Source organism: Sabethes cyaneus, chromosome 1 (assembly GCF_943734655.1).
Source record: "Sabethes cyaneus chromosome 1, idSabCyanKW18_F2, whole genome shotgun sequence".
Classification (NCBI taxonomy): Eukaryota; Metazoa; Arthropoda; class Insecta; order Diptera; family Culicidae; genus Sabethes; species Sabethes cyaneus.
The window spans coordinates 129,846,996-129,862,958 of NC_071353.1; the positions used below are offsets into that span (position 1 = coordinate 129,846,996).

General features: G+C 41.5%; 1 protein-coding gene across 1 annotated transcript in view; it reads left to right on the plus strand.

Annotated features, from left to right (window-relative positions):
* The window catches only part of LOC128739408 (uncharacterized), a 212,932-nt gene that overhangs the window by 38,418 nt on the left and 158,551 nt on the right, over positions 1 to 15,963 (plus strand). The gene's annotated exons all lie outside the window — the stretch shown is intronic.

Consider the following 15,963-nt stretch of genomic DNA (forward strand, 5'->3'; position numbering starts at 1 on the left):
TGTCGATACTTCGGATTTCCTTTTTTGTTTCACGTTGCCCACATAACCAAATAAATACGTCGTTAAATAGTACGCGAGCTCGAATGATAGTGTTTGCACCGCTAACCACGGTGGATCTAGATCAATTCCTTTTCACTAACAAAGATTCCTTCCTGTGACACTTGTGAATGATGCAGAGGATTCCCCGATCTCTAAGTAGCAGCAAGTATCAGACTGACTTTCCTTTACCTCTCAAATTGAACTGCATTGAACATGTTATTGTTCAATGATCATCGCAGGGAATTAGATCACTAGAAATTCGAGAATGCACACTGAGAATGATTTGCTACTCCTAAACATCATTACGATGGTTCTTTGTGCAATTTCAACTGTTCTAGATCAATCGCGGGAGCCTCACGGGCGGTCAAACTATGCTTTGTTTTAAATGGAAGTCGGAGATATGTTAATTTTGAAATTTGTTACATTGAAATGCTATCTACTACGAGCGTAACATCAACTGTTTCAGAACAATAATTCAACAAATTACGCTAGACCATAATCTAATGTGATCAGTAGAGCAAAGAAAATGTTTTAATCTTCATATAATAATGTGTTCGTTCCTAAAAGGATAGTTATTGGCAATTGATGAAATTGTTGGTCAATGTTAGTTCCATTCAGCAGTTTCTTAAAATGTTTGCCGTAACGGATGGCCAGCCGCAAATAACATGACATGTCTTCTTGCTGTCACCAGCGGCAGCCTGGTAGTTCCAAAACTTCAGCATCAAAATTTATCTCAAAGTAGAAGGAGGCACTTGCACCAACGCGTTTGACCTAATTTGTCTTTTGCAGCAAGTGCAAAATAAGCCCTATCGAAAACTGAAGACCAGCACTCATTGTAACGAGCCAACCGGGAAGCCAGAGCAACTATGCGATCAAAAATGTTATCGACATCGACGCTCATGAGTCACGATGAAATACCGGTATCCCGATGGATTGGCTCCAAGGCTGCGTTTTTTTTTTCTTTCGGCGTGCTTGTTTTCTTCTACTACTTTTCAGGTTTGAAAACTGTCACACAGGTTTAGCTAGGTGCTTTTCGATGGTTTATATTTGCTTCGCAGGAGCTGATAGCACTGCACGCTGAGGAGAGTTACCCCTTGTTTTATTCCAACACATTTTAGGTATAATTTTGTCCGTCCCATTTTTCATGTTGCGCCATTTTATTACTTACGTAGGCGAACCTTTCCGTCGATTGTGAATCGGTAGATGGCAATTTGGCGCTATTTCAATTATACAGGGTGAGTAGTAATAACTGTCAGTAAAGTAAATGGTCACAAAAATAAGGCACTTGCATAAATTTTAATTTTGACTGTATTTCGTGCAAAGTATACCCATGAAATTTGTTTTAAATTAGTCAAATTCAAATCTTTTACCCTTTACTTTAATTACCAGTCACAATCGTTGTTGAAAAGCGTTACAGCTGGGCACGCACGATATTCTGAAGCATTTCATCCCAAATCTTCTTTAAACGTTGCTTGAAAGTAACCTCAGGGAATCCTTTGGTGCTCTATTGTTTGCTTAGCGTCAAACCCCATGCATAACTAGAGGTCGAGAAGATTCAAATCAGGCGAAGAGGCACGCCATTCCTTCAGAGAAATAGCATCCGGAAAATTGTCCTCACAGCAAGCCTGTCTAACTTTCGCCTAGTGAGGCGGAGCAGAATCTTGTTGGAAGCAGCATGGTGCAGTCTTGTAGTGTTTTTTGACGAATGGAAGAAAATGTAGTAGTAGTCAGACCGTGTACAGATGTATTTTCTGTGCTTTCGAGCGAGGAAAAACCTAGTTTACGGTGATAATAAACGACACCTAAAAAGGCATAATGAAAAACATAACCTTGAAAAATATAAATATAAAAGTAAATTTGTTTTGATTACATCACAACTGACTTTAGACATTATTAAGATGAAAAAATTATAATCAATTTAGATTGTCATTTTAGATTCCTATTCGAGTGAAAATTATATTTTAAAAATAGATTTTTTGCTCATCTTAAGGCACGCGGTATTGCGGAAGTTCGGTAATTATGCGGCGTGCAGCTTGGTTGCAATATAGGTCGCGTGACACAATCCCAGAGTGATAACATATCTCTGGCTAACACGGAAGGAAACTATGTTGCAGCGGAAATTTTCAAATGTCGCTATTATTTAGTGATCTGAAGAAGACTCGGGTATATAATTATCACAGAAGCTGACCGCTGTGCTGTGCTGCAGTACTTTATTCTCATACATCGACGATGATGGTGGGCATTTAAAATAGCTGTACATGGCATGCGGAAGGGCCGCCCGGTCGGTTGTTCCGTAGCAGCTTGATCCGTCGCCACGCAATCTCTTCCCGTGCGGTGGGTTAGGAAGCAAATAACGAAATAATGAGATTTCTTCGCGGACGCGGATTACATGTGTGTTATCAAAGAGCTCGGCCAGTTCTGCTGCATGCTGTAGCCGCTGGAAAAGCAGCCGGAATGCATTGGTTTGAACCACGCCCCTCGGTCGACTCTCGGCATGACCACTCAGCGTGCAGCGGAGAAAATACCATTTAGATAAAAAAGTGCACAGAGAATAGGATGCAATTGCTCCAGATATGTAGTGGCACTGCTGCTGCTTCTGCTACTACCACTGGGCCCTGGAAGAGCAGGTTGTTTCCCATTGCGCAGAATTTCTTTCGTATGAAATATAGTTGACTTTCGGCGAAATTTCACACGGAAAGGAGGGTGGTGGGTGCTAGGGAAAGCGCTAGACTGCATTTACGGATTACGAGTTGCTTTCATTTCAAGTAGCTAGAGATAAGCATCGAACATCATGGAGAACACATTGACGTAATCAAAACCGCGACGTCAAACTTAGGAGTATATGTCCCTTTTGTTAGCCATGTCAGGATTGTAAGTAACTTCACATTCAAGGAGGTGGGTTAAAAACAAAGCAAAACAAAACTGTCTTTTGCACTTCGCGCGCAGACTCTGTAATCAGCTGCACCCAGCGTCATCATCGTATCGCTCCTAACAGCAATGCAGGTTGAGGAAAGGAACAATATTCTTAGGCAGCCCGCGCGCGGAGTAATTACATGACGAGTGCACGACCTGCACTATTCAGTGCATAAAATGCTGCATTTTTGCCGTGCAATAATAGAGATGCATAGATGCATGGCATACGCTCGAAAGAGTTTGCACGGGAACTTCGAGAAGAAAGAAATTACAGACCAGCCGAGGGGGCGTTTTAATTTCGAGTGTGTGTGCAATCGTCGGAGTTGGCTTCCCGGTGCGTAAACTATAATAATGTACTCCCACTCTTGCTAAGTGGAAATAGAAGCGGCGAAATTTGCGTCCTATTTTATGTGATTTTATAAATGAAAATTATTCTCAGTGACAATTTATTTATATGGATATTGCAATAAATTAGAAAACGATATTGGAACTGCTGGTTTTATATTCCATTAAAAAACCCACGACACCGCTGAGCGTAACTTGCAAAGCTTAATCAGCGATAAATAAGCCTACATTGCAAAACTAGAGATAGGCAAATGTTATCAAATCTCACACTCCATTGTTTACAGAATTTTTTACCGTTTCCGATTGTTATTCTTTGATTTGCTAGCAAAAAAAAACTTGCATTTTTTCGTACATTTGAAAAACTATAACTGGTTCAGCGTCCCGGCACGACCAATACGAGGGACCCCACCAGTGAAAGTATTTAACGTTATCAAATAAAGATGTTTCTGATGCCTCGAATTGAGGTAAAAGTCTCCATTTATTGGTTCATTATCCGTATATCGCGCACGGTTCTCCATACGTAACCTGGGGTGGTGATCTGCCGCCGCCGCCGGACTCATTTGAAGATGTGATTGTACCTGCAGGATAGCAGCAGTTTGAGCGCGTTTCGAGTTTCCCAAATGGCAGAATTTTTTTTGCTCTGCGACAACGGCAGTTGCGGCCAATAAAGTAATAATATGGTAATTAGCCGTTTTGATCTAGCTTGTAAACAAGCTACTAACTTGGAATAATTGTGTACGGCAGAAGCCTTTGAACCTTCCGCGCCGCTGAACTTGCTGGGGTACAATGTCGTTTCGGCTTGCAGCAGCGAGTTAATTTTCGTCACTAAATGACTTTTTTTATGACCTCTTAGCGGTACCTAATTGTAGGTTTTGCTTGACTCTCTGTGGGAGCCGTCGGTGTGAATTACCTGCGTTGACGAAAAACCGGTGCGTTGATTGCCCGCTTCGGAGGCGTGAATTGATTCGTGGCTCTTGATTCGACTTGGTTGACAAATGATTTTGGTTTGGCCTAGTCACAAGTATTCGGTTCAAGGCATTGCCCTTCAACCGATGTATGGTGGCTTTTCTGAAGATTAATTTCACGCCAATTTAGAAAAAAAGCGGTGATGGGCATGTCCCTCTCGGGTCAATAAGAATTAAAGTCGACTTCATAGCTGGACGAAGCTGGGTTAATTTTTCAGATGGTCAACTTAGCCTTGATCATAGCGTAAAACTTAGCATTACTATAGGTCCAGTTAGCGTCGAGGTGCGATGCTTGTCTAACAAACTAGTCGTCGAATGTTCGAATGTCGGCTGAGCGGTGCTGCTAGAGTCAGCAACTAGCCCCGTAATTGTCCGGTACTCTAATAACCGGATGCGAAGCCTGTCGATAAAGAAGGGTAATGACTAAAGATGGTTATACTCAAGGCTTTTTTACTATGCACCTGCATTTTACAGTATTGTAACTTAATTATAAGTAACTTTATTGTATTGGAGGAACTAGCACTCATTTATACAGTGGGCTGGCATGTTGTAAAAGCGATACAAATAAAAATTGCTCTAGTTTTTATTACCTCCAATTATCTATAGGTTATATTTTAGTTTAAAAAACTCAGTCGATTTTTCTAGAGAGGCTAAATCTCCCCTAGAGGGGCTTCCCAAGTACCAATTCTATAGCCACTTGGTTATACTTGAATTTTACAAAGGTTTAAATGCGGTATTAATCATTACCTCTGTTTTTATTACGGCACTACGCAATACCAAGAGTAAATCACTTTTAGCAAGCTATAAAACCATAACAAAACTAATACAAACAATAAAACAAATTTATTGTGGTTGCTTATATTATCACGATAAAACTAGTTGGCTACACCAAAGCAAAACCATGGGTATAAACGTCCTTAAGAACTTGGTTGTTAGAGTACAGGAAAACTACGGGGCTAGTGTAAAGATCGTATTGACTCAATAGCGGCACCGCCCAGATGGGATTCGATCCTACGATGACTGGCTTGTTAGATCAGCATCGTACCCCGGTGCTAACTTGCCATATGTGTGGTGTAGCGAACCAAAATGGCGCACCAATCAAAACTGATTGTTTGATTGTTGCTTGTCAAACCTTAACCGTTATGTGTTCGACAGGGTACCCGGGTACCTTTTCAGATTTCAAAGTAAGAAATTCTAAAGTTTTCTTCGACCCAGGATACTGAAACTCTGTGACATCTCAGAACTAGCTAAATTACAACTTTTCATAAAATAAGTTTTCATGTAGCACTTAAGGGGGAGGAAAGGGGAAGCTTCGAAATTTTTTACCCTTTAAGTGCTCGACAAGGGTACCCGGGTACCCACAAATTGAAATGCTTGTAACTTTGGCAATATTTGACCGATTTGGACCAACTTACCACCTAAAGATTCAGGAACTTATCCACTTTCAATGGGGTTACAACAGAACCGGAAGTAGTTCATCTGGTTTCCGGAAATCCGGTATTCCGGGGCTGTGTTCCGGAATTAAAGCTAAAAAGTACTGAAAAGGATTTTTCTATCTTCGCTAAAGAGATAGAAGGTTACTGTCTTCTAGAAAATTTCTTGTAATAACATGCTCTAAAACTTTGCAAAACCCGTAAATGTGTTATATTGAAATTGAAGAAAAATACAAATTTTATTTTACTTTTAGGGGGATTAATCAAAATTTTAATTTCACCAAACGATAGAACTTTTAATTTCAAGAAACTCTTCCAAAGCCTTTATAAACCTAAAGTCAAGTTTTCCCACTCAAAACTGTAATACGCTTGTTTATTGAAGCACTGGTTTTGAACCACTGTGAAGCCCCACGGGAATATGTTGCGGAATGGCCATGCCGGGGCAAAATCATTAGATAGAGTTAAAACAATGAAAAACGACCTTCCGGAGTAATTTCATGAATTTAGATACCCATATTGCCAGTGTTGCAATCCAAACAGTTCTGTGGCCGCAGGAGGTCCCATGGGAACTTGTTCCAGAATGGCCATTCCTAGGATAAATCATTATACTGTTTTAAAACTATGAAAAATAACCTTTCGGAGTCATTTGAGGAATTTTGGATACCCATATTACTATGATTACATCCAAAATCTTAAAAAGTGCTTTAATTCCGGAACACACCCTCGGAATACCGAATTTCCGGGAATCAGATGAACCACTTCCGGTTCTGTTGTAACCCCACTGAAAGTGGATAAGTTCCTGAATCTTTAGGTGGTAAGATGGTCCAAATCGGTCAAACATTGCCAAAGTTACAAGCGTTTCAATTTGTGGGTACCCGGGTACCCTTGTCGAGCACTTAAAGGTGTTTTTTTTGTCGAACACATAACGGTTAATAAATCTGTAAGTTTTATAGAGCTATTATAACGGCAACACCCTGACCAATCAGATTAATTGCTGATATTGCCATATTTTTGCATTTTGTTTTAGCTCGCAAACGACGATTCTCCAAAGCAATGTGTTTTGCAGTAAAAAAGTTATTATCACTCGGTTTTCCTGTCACAGGAAGCAACTAAACCAATTTTGCTAGAAGTTGAGATTGGCTAACTGAATATATTTATTTTGTCAAAACGAAAGCTGCAAAATTTTGATAGCGCGTTGATTTTATCCACCCATTGTATCAATATGCACGATAAAATTTAATGCGCATATGCTGCAAAGCAATGGAGACTGCTTTTCCATGCAAATGAAATACAGATTTCTTTATCAATCTCGAACTAATCATGTAAATAGAACCAAATCTGGCATGTGGGGTTTTTTGGAGGCATGAATTTATTTTATGATGGTTTGAGACCACTCACCCTTGTGGTACGCTCATATAAATAAAACAGAAATTTTTTCGTATGTGCCATATTTTCTGCTATGTAACAAGCGGTAATCTGTGAAAGTAAACTAGTAAAACATTCTCAGAGCAAAAGACAGTGAATCAACGCCGCTAATTTACGTGCCTGTTGCCATTCACGTCAAAGGAGTATGCCATTGGAATGGCACGTCATATTTGCGATGAACATGCTTTGGCTTTAATGTTATTTGTAACCAATGGCCCTTTTAAAGGCCACAAGCAAGTTAGAGTAAGATTATTGAAACATGTCAAGCTACGCATAATCATATTTAATACAATAATCTGTAGGCTGGCCATTCATTACTATTTCAACTTTATGATGCACACAATTGATTTTTAAAAGAAATCTCTGTTTCAATTCAAAGCTACAATTGCATTCAATGAAGAATTGAATCTGTATATTTCGCTCTTCTCTTTTAAACATTCACTTAAACAATGGCACTCACAGATTCTTATAAACATACATTCATAAACATAAACAAACATTCCAAAAATGCAGTTTTGAGATTTTTTTAAAACAGATTGGAATGTTCGTTTTCCTTTTATGGACCCTTGTGGTTTACAATTGAATAACGACAGGGTCCATTATAAGAATTCTAATGTACTTTGCAAGGGTAGGGTCCACTAATGGCGACATTTTTGGAATTGTTATCCGTATAATGGATCCTCACTTGTTGAAAATGTCGATTTCAAAGCATTAGTAATAAGATGTACAAATTAATAACCGCCGAAAATGTTCCAGAGATCCATATAAGAATGGTTTTGTCCTTAAAAGGGCGGTTTCTTATAATTGAAGAAATTGTTGGGAATTTGGGTTTTTGTTTTCATTGGCAACAGATCGGCTTGAATGTTCCATAATACCAGGCACGGCTTGTTGTAGCGAGTCAACATCAGCGGTAAATATTACCAACAAAGTTGTGACAAAGTGACGCTTATGAATCACAATGAAATTCCGGTATCCAGGTGGATTTGTTTCAACATCGCATAGTTCTCCCGCTGCTTCTCTCTTTTCTTCTTTGGTTGCTTTTCACGGGCACTGTAACCAGAGCCGTAGCGTGACATTGAGGTGCCCTTGGCGGAAACCCAATTTGACGGCCCCTGGTTTCCCAAATCAGTATTCCTTCCAGGCTTATCATTTTTTCGTATTCGCCCTTTATCCAAAACTTTGCTGCACTTAACATATGTATTGAAAAAATGGACTAATTTCGGATGGCGATGAAGCCTTAAAAATACTTTGATGCCCTGCCAGGTGGCTTTTATGCCTAAATTTTTTTATTGGCAGCAGTTGGGGAATGTCGGGAGAGTTGGTGATCATCAGTACAACATTTATCTTTAACCGGTCCATCACCCCTAGTGATCTCTTCCCATGATGGGCCAAGGTCAGGGCCGGCCAAAAGACTTGCGCATGCTTTGGGCGATACTTCTTGATGAAGGCGACAACTTCCGTTAGGTACTTTGTAGTTCGTACTGTATCTCGTATCGTTCGTATCTCCTCGTTCACCCTAAACCCCGGACGAAACAACAGATTAAACATTATCTTCTCGCTGATTGTCAACCACAGAAGGATCTTCTTTAGGAAGACATACTTGACCTCACTGTTTATCTTCATGGTGGGGGACGCAAAGTATTCGGTATTCTGCCAGTCGTTGCCGCCCAGCGTCAAGTAGTTTTCGTCGCCCATTACGACCGCGAGATCATACTTCACCGGAAAGATGTTTTCACCAGCACCTTCAACCGGCTGGGCGATTGCATGTTACTTAGAGACAGCCAGTATTAATTGACTGACGCTTCCGCATAAAAACGTCCATTTTAACCCAGTACTTCTTCATCGTTTAGCCGGTTTCTCCGTACCCTCGACCCAAGGCGCGGAACGATGAGACCACCTTACTCTCGGTCTTTATCTTCAGCTTCTGCTGCACGTTACGGTCGCGCAGCACTGTTGGGTGGCCAGAACCAGGTTTCCGCTCAATGCTTTCGCCTTTCTCGCGGGGAAGGATATTGTACTTGCCAGATTGGCTCTATTCAGCGAATATAAAGTGCTTCACCATTCTAACTTCTTCGCTACGGGGTGGAGCTGGCAGTACGAAGAAAGTCTCGAGCGTAATTGTTGGCTTTACTGAATTGAAGGCCCATTTTGGTGCCCACGAGAGCTATCGCCGTTGGCGAGGGCCAGTCTGGCCAACTGCACGCTACGGCGTTGACTGTACCGATGCTTACTTAGTGTTCGATGTGCGCTTGCTCCGTAGCAACTGATAGCACTGCGGAGAGCTATCCCTTTTTTTCCCAACACATTTCAGGTACAATTTTAATCCGTCCCAGTTTTCATGGTCTGCCATTCTACTACTTCGATGGACAGTCCTTTTCTTCTAGTGTATAACGAGAAGTAAATCTGTAGACGGTACGAGGAGGTAAAGTTAAAGCCCCGTTCAATTTGTGCTAGTGTCGCTTGTTTCTAGTGAGTACATCGTTAGCTGCCAAAAAGAAATTACTGCACGCGTTTATTTAGCATTTGTGATAGGATTGAACTACTACAGTGTTGGAGCTGGAAGGAAAGGCCACCAAATGATGAATGGGGTTACCATTACCAAAGGTGGTGTACTGCTGAACAGCCAAGCCGTTCTGTTCTGTTGCCAAAGAAACCCGAGGAGAAAGCTTACTGAATTTCCAACAGTTTCATCAATTACCGAACACAGTGTCAAGTGTACACAATGAAACACAAATGAAAAATCATATACTTATCTCAGGCTTCTAATACATCCAAATACTGGTGTCAGGTCAGTAGATATTTTGGAAAATTGTTTTTTCAATCCCTTTTAGTTCTAATAAGAATGAAATAGAGCCAGTGTGAAACCGCGTTTCAAGCGATTGCGTTCACACATACACAAACTAACGCACTTTTCTTGGTAAGCCATACTGTATTGTTCAGCGTAATACTAGAATCTAGCACTATTTGCGTCGGAAGTCACGACATTTGAGCATTAATAGACAACAATGACACTCTGTTCGTGATTATATCTGTATCTACACAACGATGCTCTGAAATTGATTGAAAAAAGCAAAGTATTCGCCACTACATCCGCACACTCTGAAGCGAGAATTCTAGTTAAACATTGCTTCATTATCTTCAATTTTTCAATAGTGCAACCACAATAAATCAATATTCTTCTTCTTTTGGGTCGACGTGTAGAAGATTTTCCGATCGATTGGTGCAAGAATATTGAAAATTGATCGGAAAACCGCTAAACAATTAGCGCTCAAAACCTGACCACTTTTCGAGAAAGATTTTTTGGAGCGACACCCTATTCCAAACCTTGCCGTAAGATCGTAGTCCTGCGTCAAAAACAATCGGACTGTGCAATATCCGGGGAATATGGCGCATTCCAAGTAGGTTTTAACGGGTTTGGCAATACAAGACCGAGCATTGTCATGCTGTAGAATCACTTTATCGTACCCCTGCTCGTAATTTGGCTGTTTTGGCACGCAGTATTCGACTCAATCGTATTAATTGAATTCGATACTGTTTTCTAGTGAATGTTTTGTCTGACCAATAATTTTCCGTGTTTGAATGTTCTGTCAAAAATGTGTAACACTGATGTTAAGTCCTCCTGATCGGGTACCGTCGATAGTTTTGAGCGCACATGTATTGCTACTAGAGTACTAGATAATTCGCACTCAGTAGGGAGCGTATGTTGGTGATGCTCGAGAAAAACTCGAGTATCAGCTCGAGGTCTATTGGGTTTAATGTTCGTTGGTCAGGTTATCTCCAGGTGGCTTTGTGGATATATTGGCGGGGAAAGAAAGTGCTCCTGATCACCAGGGCTCGGGAAGCTGCAAAGTTGATGCATCGCCTGGCCGTTATCGCTCGTGTGGGTGTGCAGGTTATGGGCCCGATTACCGGTCTGCACTTCGGTTCTCTGTCGATCTGAGCGTTCATATCCCCGATGACGATCTTGATGTCCCGTGGCGAACAGCTACATGATTATAGAAAATAGAATAAACATAGATGAGCAAAATCGAGAAAGCCTATTTTGAAACGGAGCTCTGCTCAGGTGTTTTTGACAAATACGGTGGATAAAAGTGGTCTTATATTGAGGTAAAAATGACCTTAGGTATCAAGTTGCGTTCTATCAAAGTTGTTTTATTCTGAGGTTATCTTATATCGAGATATCACTGCATGTATACATATATTTAGCTTTTTGATTTTGCTTGACTCTAACTCGATTGTGATTGAATTGAATATTTCTCAACTGCTTGTTTCATCAGCTCTAGAATTTATAGTAGATGATTTATCCTAACATGGTCAGATCAACTTAAACGTCAAAATAATATCAATTGATAAAAATCATGGTACAGAATTAGTCCATAATAACAATGCATTAACTTGATTATCCTACTTGTCTAATCTAAATCGAAAAATCTCTTTGTCTATGGCTGTCAATCAAGGCACACCTTTGCTGGCCCATCAAAGTGGACAGTTTTTGACTGTACGTACCTCAAAACTCGTGACCCTAACACTTGCGTTAAAGCTTGCTGGGCAGGTTGTGCGTAGCGCGAATGCAGAAGTGGGCCATCTCGATCTTCACCTACTGCATGGCATGGCAAAGACCAGTCTAATGCCAGTAACTAAAAACAAGTTATCCTCATCTGTAAAGACACGACTGACGGCACCTTGTACCCCTAGCAGTGATCATCTCTACAATTTATGACCGCTGCTAGGTGCTAATCCACGCTCTGTATTATTAACGATTCACTGGCTGAACGGTTCGCTAGTTGCGACCGCGACTCGTGTACGTAGTAGGTACACGGCCGGTCGTTCGTCCTTGAGTTCCAATCGCTGCGTTTTGTATCAACAACCGTCGTCCGTACCACCAGGGAACCGCATTCCACCGACAGCACCGACAGCAACCATCGGAGACTTCCTCATCGTTGTTCACCTTGAAAGCAATGCGGCACCGTTTACTACCGATTGAACCGGTGAATGGTTCGTTCCTTCGTCGATTTGTTACTTATTGACATGTCAAAGGGTTGCTCAATGGTTAATAAATTGTTCTGCAAACTTCTAGGTGGTTTTGTTCCACTGCACTTAGGAAATTTTATTTAATGATATGCCTACTTTTATCTGCAAACTTTACTGCATAAATTAATATGGCATTCAATTAGTTAATTGATGAGTTATAAACGTACACTGCTGACAAAGTATATGTTCATCGACGGACAAAAGCAAACGTCACGTCAATGCCAAATACGAACAAGAGAACAAAACGTCAACATCAAGCTTGTCAAACATAGCTTAACTGCGACGAGAAAACAACCGTAATGATATTGACAATTGCTGAATTATGCCAATTTGGATAACAAACAGTTATACCTTTTATGTGCCAAGTTCGACGTTTCCCATTTGAGCCGAAAATAAACGCTCGTATCCTGTCCGTCGAACATGTATCACCACTTCATCTTGAGACCCAAACCGAAAGTACCGAAAATTGTTTTTATTCTGATGGCTATTTCTTTCTTACCTTTCTCCTTCCGTATTTACACGCTGCTGGACCGCCAAATTTGCCGGAATTGTTCCATTAATAAATGTTAGCAACCAATAGCAACTTCTTCAACTGGACGGCTGGACGCTGGCTGGCTGGATGGACATCTCACTGGATTCTGGGCACACGCGAAAAAAAAAACTGGAAACAACCGGCTAACTGTAAATTGTAGTAATTTCAGCGGCCGTGCGTAGAGTCAGCCAGTTAGCAGAAGGCGTCAAACGCGCCGTCGATATACGACGGCCACAGATAGACGTGACCTGCAAAGAGCAGTGAAAAAAAAGTACAATAAAAAAGAAGACAGTTTAACATTTTTTATTTTTTTTCTGTCTCTTCTATTTTCTCTTGCTATCTCCGTTGCGTAACCGAGGAATATTTTGCGTCGCGCGAGATGGAGATGGACACGCGGGGGCCTCTCTACGCAAAACTTGAATATTAAGTTTTCTTGGTTTGGTTTGCTTTTGTTATGCTTTCGAAAGAGGTTATGTTCAGCGCGGATTTGGCAGACGTCACTGCTGTGTCTGCCTGTCATTCTGTCTGCTTTATTATTTCGCTAATTTGATGCCGTTGAAACCGTTTTTGTTTTGCTAATAGTTTTATAATTAAAGCTTTATTATTTTCAAGTGGGCGTTCGATTGGTGAACGCAGTTGTAATTTATGGCTTAAGTTAGACCAATAAGTTTGACAGTTGTTTTTATTTTATTCGATAAAAAGTGCTCGACGAGTGACGCAAACGTCACAGGATCTGGAAAGGTAATTTCTGAACAAAGCCTCTAGAGTATAACGCTAATTGAACTGATCTTCTTGCCAATTTATTCCAGCTTGTTCAATTAATCTTTACAGCTGCGTGGTGTTTTCATTATTGCTAGTCTGCCATAAACTCATTGAAATCCAATAAAATATCTAATGAATGTTTAGCTCTTTAAACTAATCGCAACTCATTTCCCTCTTAACTGCTGCTCCGGATGGCCGGTTAAGGTGTGGTTTTCGAATCGCCGCGCTAAATGGCGCCGTGAGGAGAAACTGCGCTCGCAAAAACGTCTAATAAACCAGGTCGGATCCAGCGGTTCGCAGCCGGGAATGCCGTCGACCATTTGTTCACCGTCAGCAACGAAGATTTACAACTCCGAGTACGATAATCCGTATGCAGCGGCAGCCGCCGCATCACAGCCTACTTCGGACTGCTACAGTTCGATCTCGAACTCCGTAGGGCTTATGGCCGGTCAGCCGCCGCGTGACAACTACCAATATTTACTGTCCGATTCGCTGCACTCTCTGAGCATGCCTTACTCGTTTCACCATCGTTTGCCGTGCAGTTCCCCTTCGAGCGTTCAGCCGATGGATCTTAACACGCATTCGGCCGCTTCGGCGGCTGCTGCAGCGGCTGCGGCTTCCGCTTACAGTCAATCGATAAGCATGACCGATCTATCCCAGATGACTCCGTCAAGCGCGGCGGCGGCGGCTGCTGCAGGTCTTCCGCCGCCGCCGCGTCATCTTCCGATAATTACCAGTTCGATAGCCGCCAATGCGGCGGCGGCCAGCAATGACATCGATTCAGCCGGTCCCGGAGGCGGCGGACACTACATTACACGGCTTGAATAGTCATTAAGTCAGCCGCTGCCGTTGACCCACCATCAACACCATCCCCACCACCATCAACAGCAGCAGCAGCAACATCAACCTTTACCACCCTCGCAGAACATACCATCCTCGCCATCTTCGCAGGTGGCTCCATCGGCGACTCATCAAACTTTATCGGCGGTAGAACTGTCAAATGCGAGTCAACAACAGCAGCAGCAGCAGCAGCAGCAGCATCAGCAACAGCCGCCGAGCGATATGGAGGGATAATAATTGTAGCAAATTAGAGGATTTCATTTGGTGAATGAAAAAGCGTTGCACTCGACTGACGGTTGTTTCATAAAATGTGATATTGTAATACGTTAATTAGTACTCGTTCTTATAAACCAAACGAACTCATTACAGATGTGTAGTTTCGGATTTAAAATCCGGCAAAATAATGTAGTAGCATTACAAATGTATGGTTTTTATGCGCATGTTATAGATAGACCCCGAAGTTTTGAACACGATTCACAAATCTATTTGTAGACTTATACGATGAGGAGCGAAGAAGGGCTGAAACGTGGAACAATTCCGCGGATGCAGCTGCGTACGCCTGCCTAAGCAAGCGAATAGGCCGCAGGAGAATCATAACTTAATTATATACATGTAATAGTAAAAAGCAAACACATTAAAAGTTCATTCTATGAAGGAAAATGTGAAAATAATACAATATTAAACCAAAATGAATACAACAAAACAACCGGAAACGAATTTTGACAAATAAAATGCTATCGCGAAAGCGTAAAAGATATGTGATTAGCCGCAATGAAGAAAGCAAACACACAGCAAACAGCGGAAATCGTCTTTTCATTTCATTGTTTGGTTCAATTTTGTCGCTTTTATTTTGGGTTTCGCGCACGTTCACGAACGTTCGCGCTTGTTGACAGATGACTTAGCGGCGGCGCTGCGCTGCGCCGCCAAGCGTTGCTTGCGCCGGGGCACGCTCGCCGGCCAATGCTCGACCGAAATGGTTTAATTTGTTTTCAGGAAAGTAAACACCGCTTATTGTCGCACAGTTTGAACGTCATTGTCGTTGCTGTTCGTCGTGCTCGCGAAGAGACCCGCAAGAGGAGATGCGTGCGTTGATGAAAGATCCGGAACTGTTCGACAGTTTGATGCATTTGTCGAAATGTGTCATGGCGTGCACGGACCGTGCCCTTAATATGCGGTAGTGTTTTGCAACTGTACTTTAATGTACGCTTACCTTTAAAACTAAAACACACACACGTACAGTAAGTAGACAACCGGTGTGATATCGCATTGTACACCCGGTCTGTGAATGCTTTTCTTTGTGTAGTCAGTTTTTTCCTCTTACTTTGCCGGTTTCCTTTCGGCCTATTATGATGTGTAAATTGAGATTTTCGGTAATTTACGACTTAATTGTTGTGCGTTTTGACACAGTCATAAAACAGACCTCAGATCTATCCGGATGGTTCCGTTCGGTAAACCCTTCATTTATTGTTTTTCCCAGGTTTAATACGAATCAGCATTGTTTGTTTTTATTTTTTGATGAATTGTTTTTTTTTACGTCCGTCGGTGGAATGGTGCCGTCATTTTTTTCTATTTTCTATAATAGAAAATATCGTATCAATTGTTTGTTCTACCTTTCTATAATAGAAAATATCGTATCAATTGTTTGTTCTACCTTTAGGTTGGCTCAGCTAATTACATC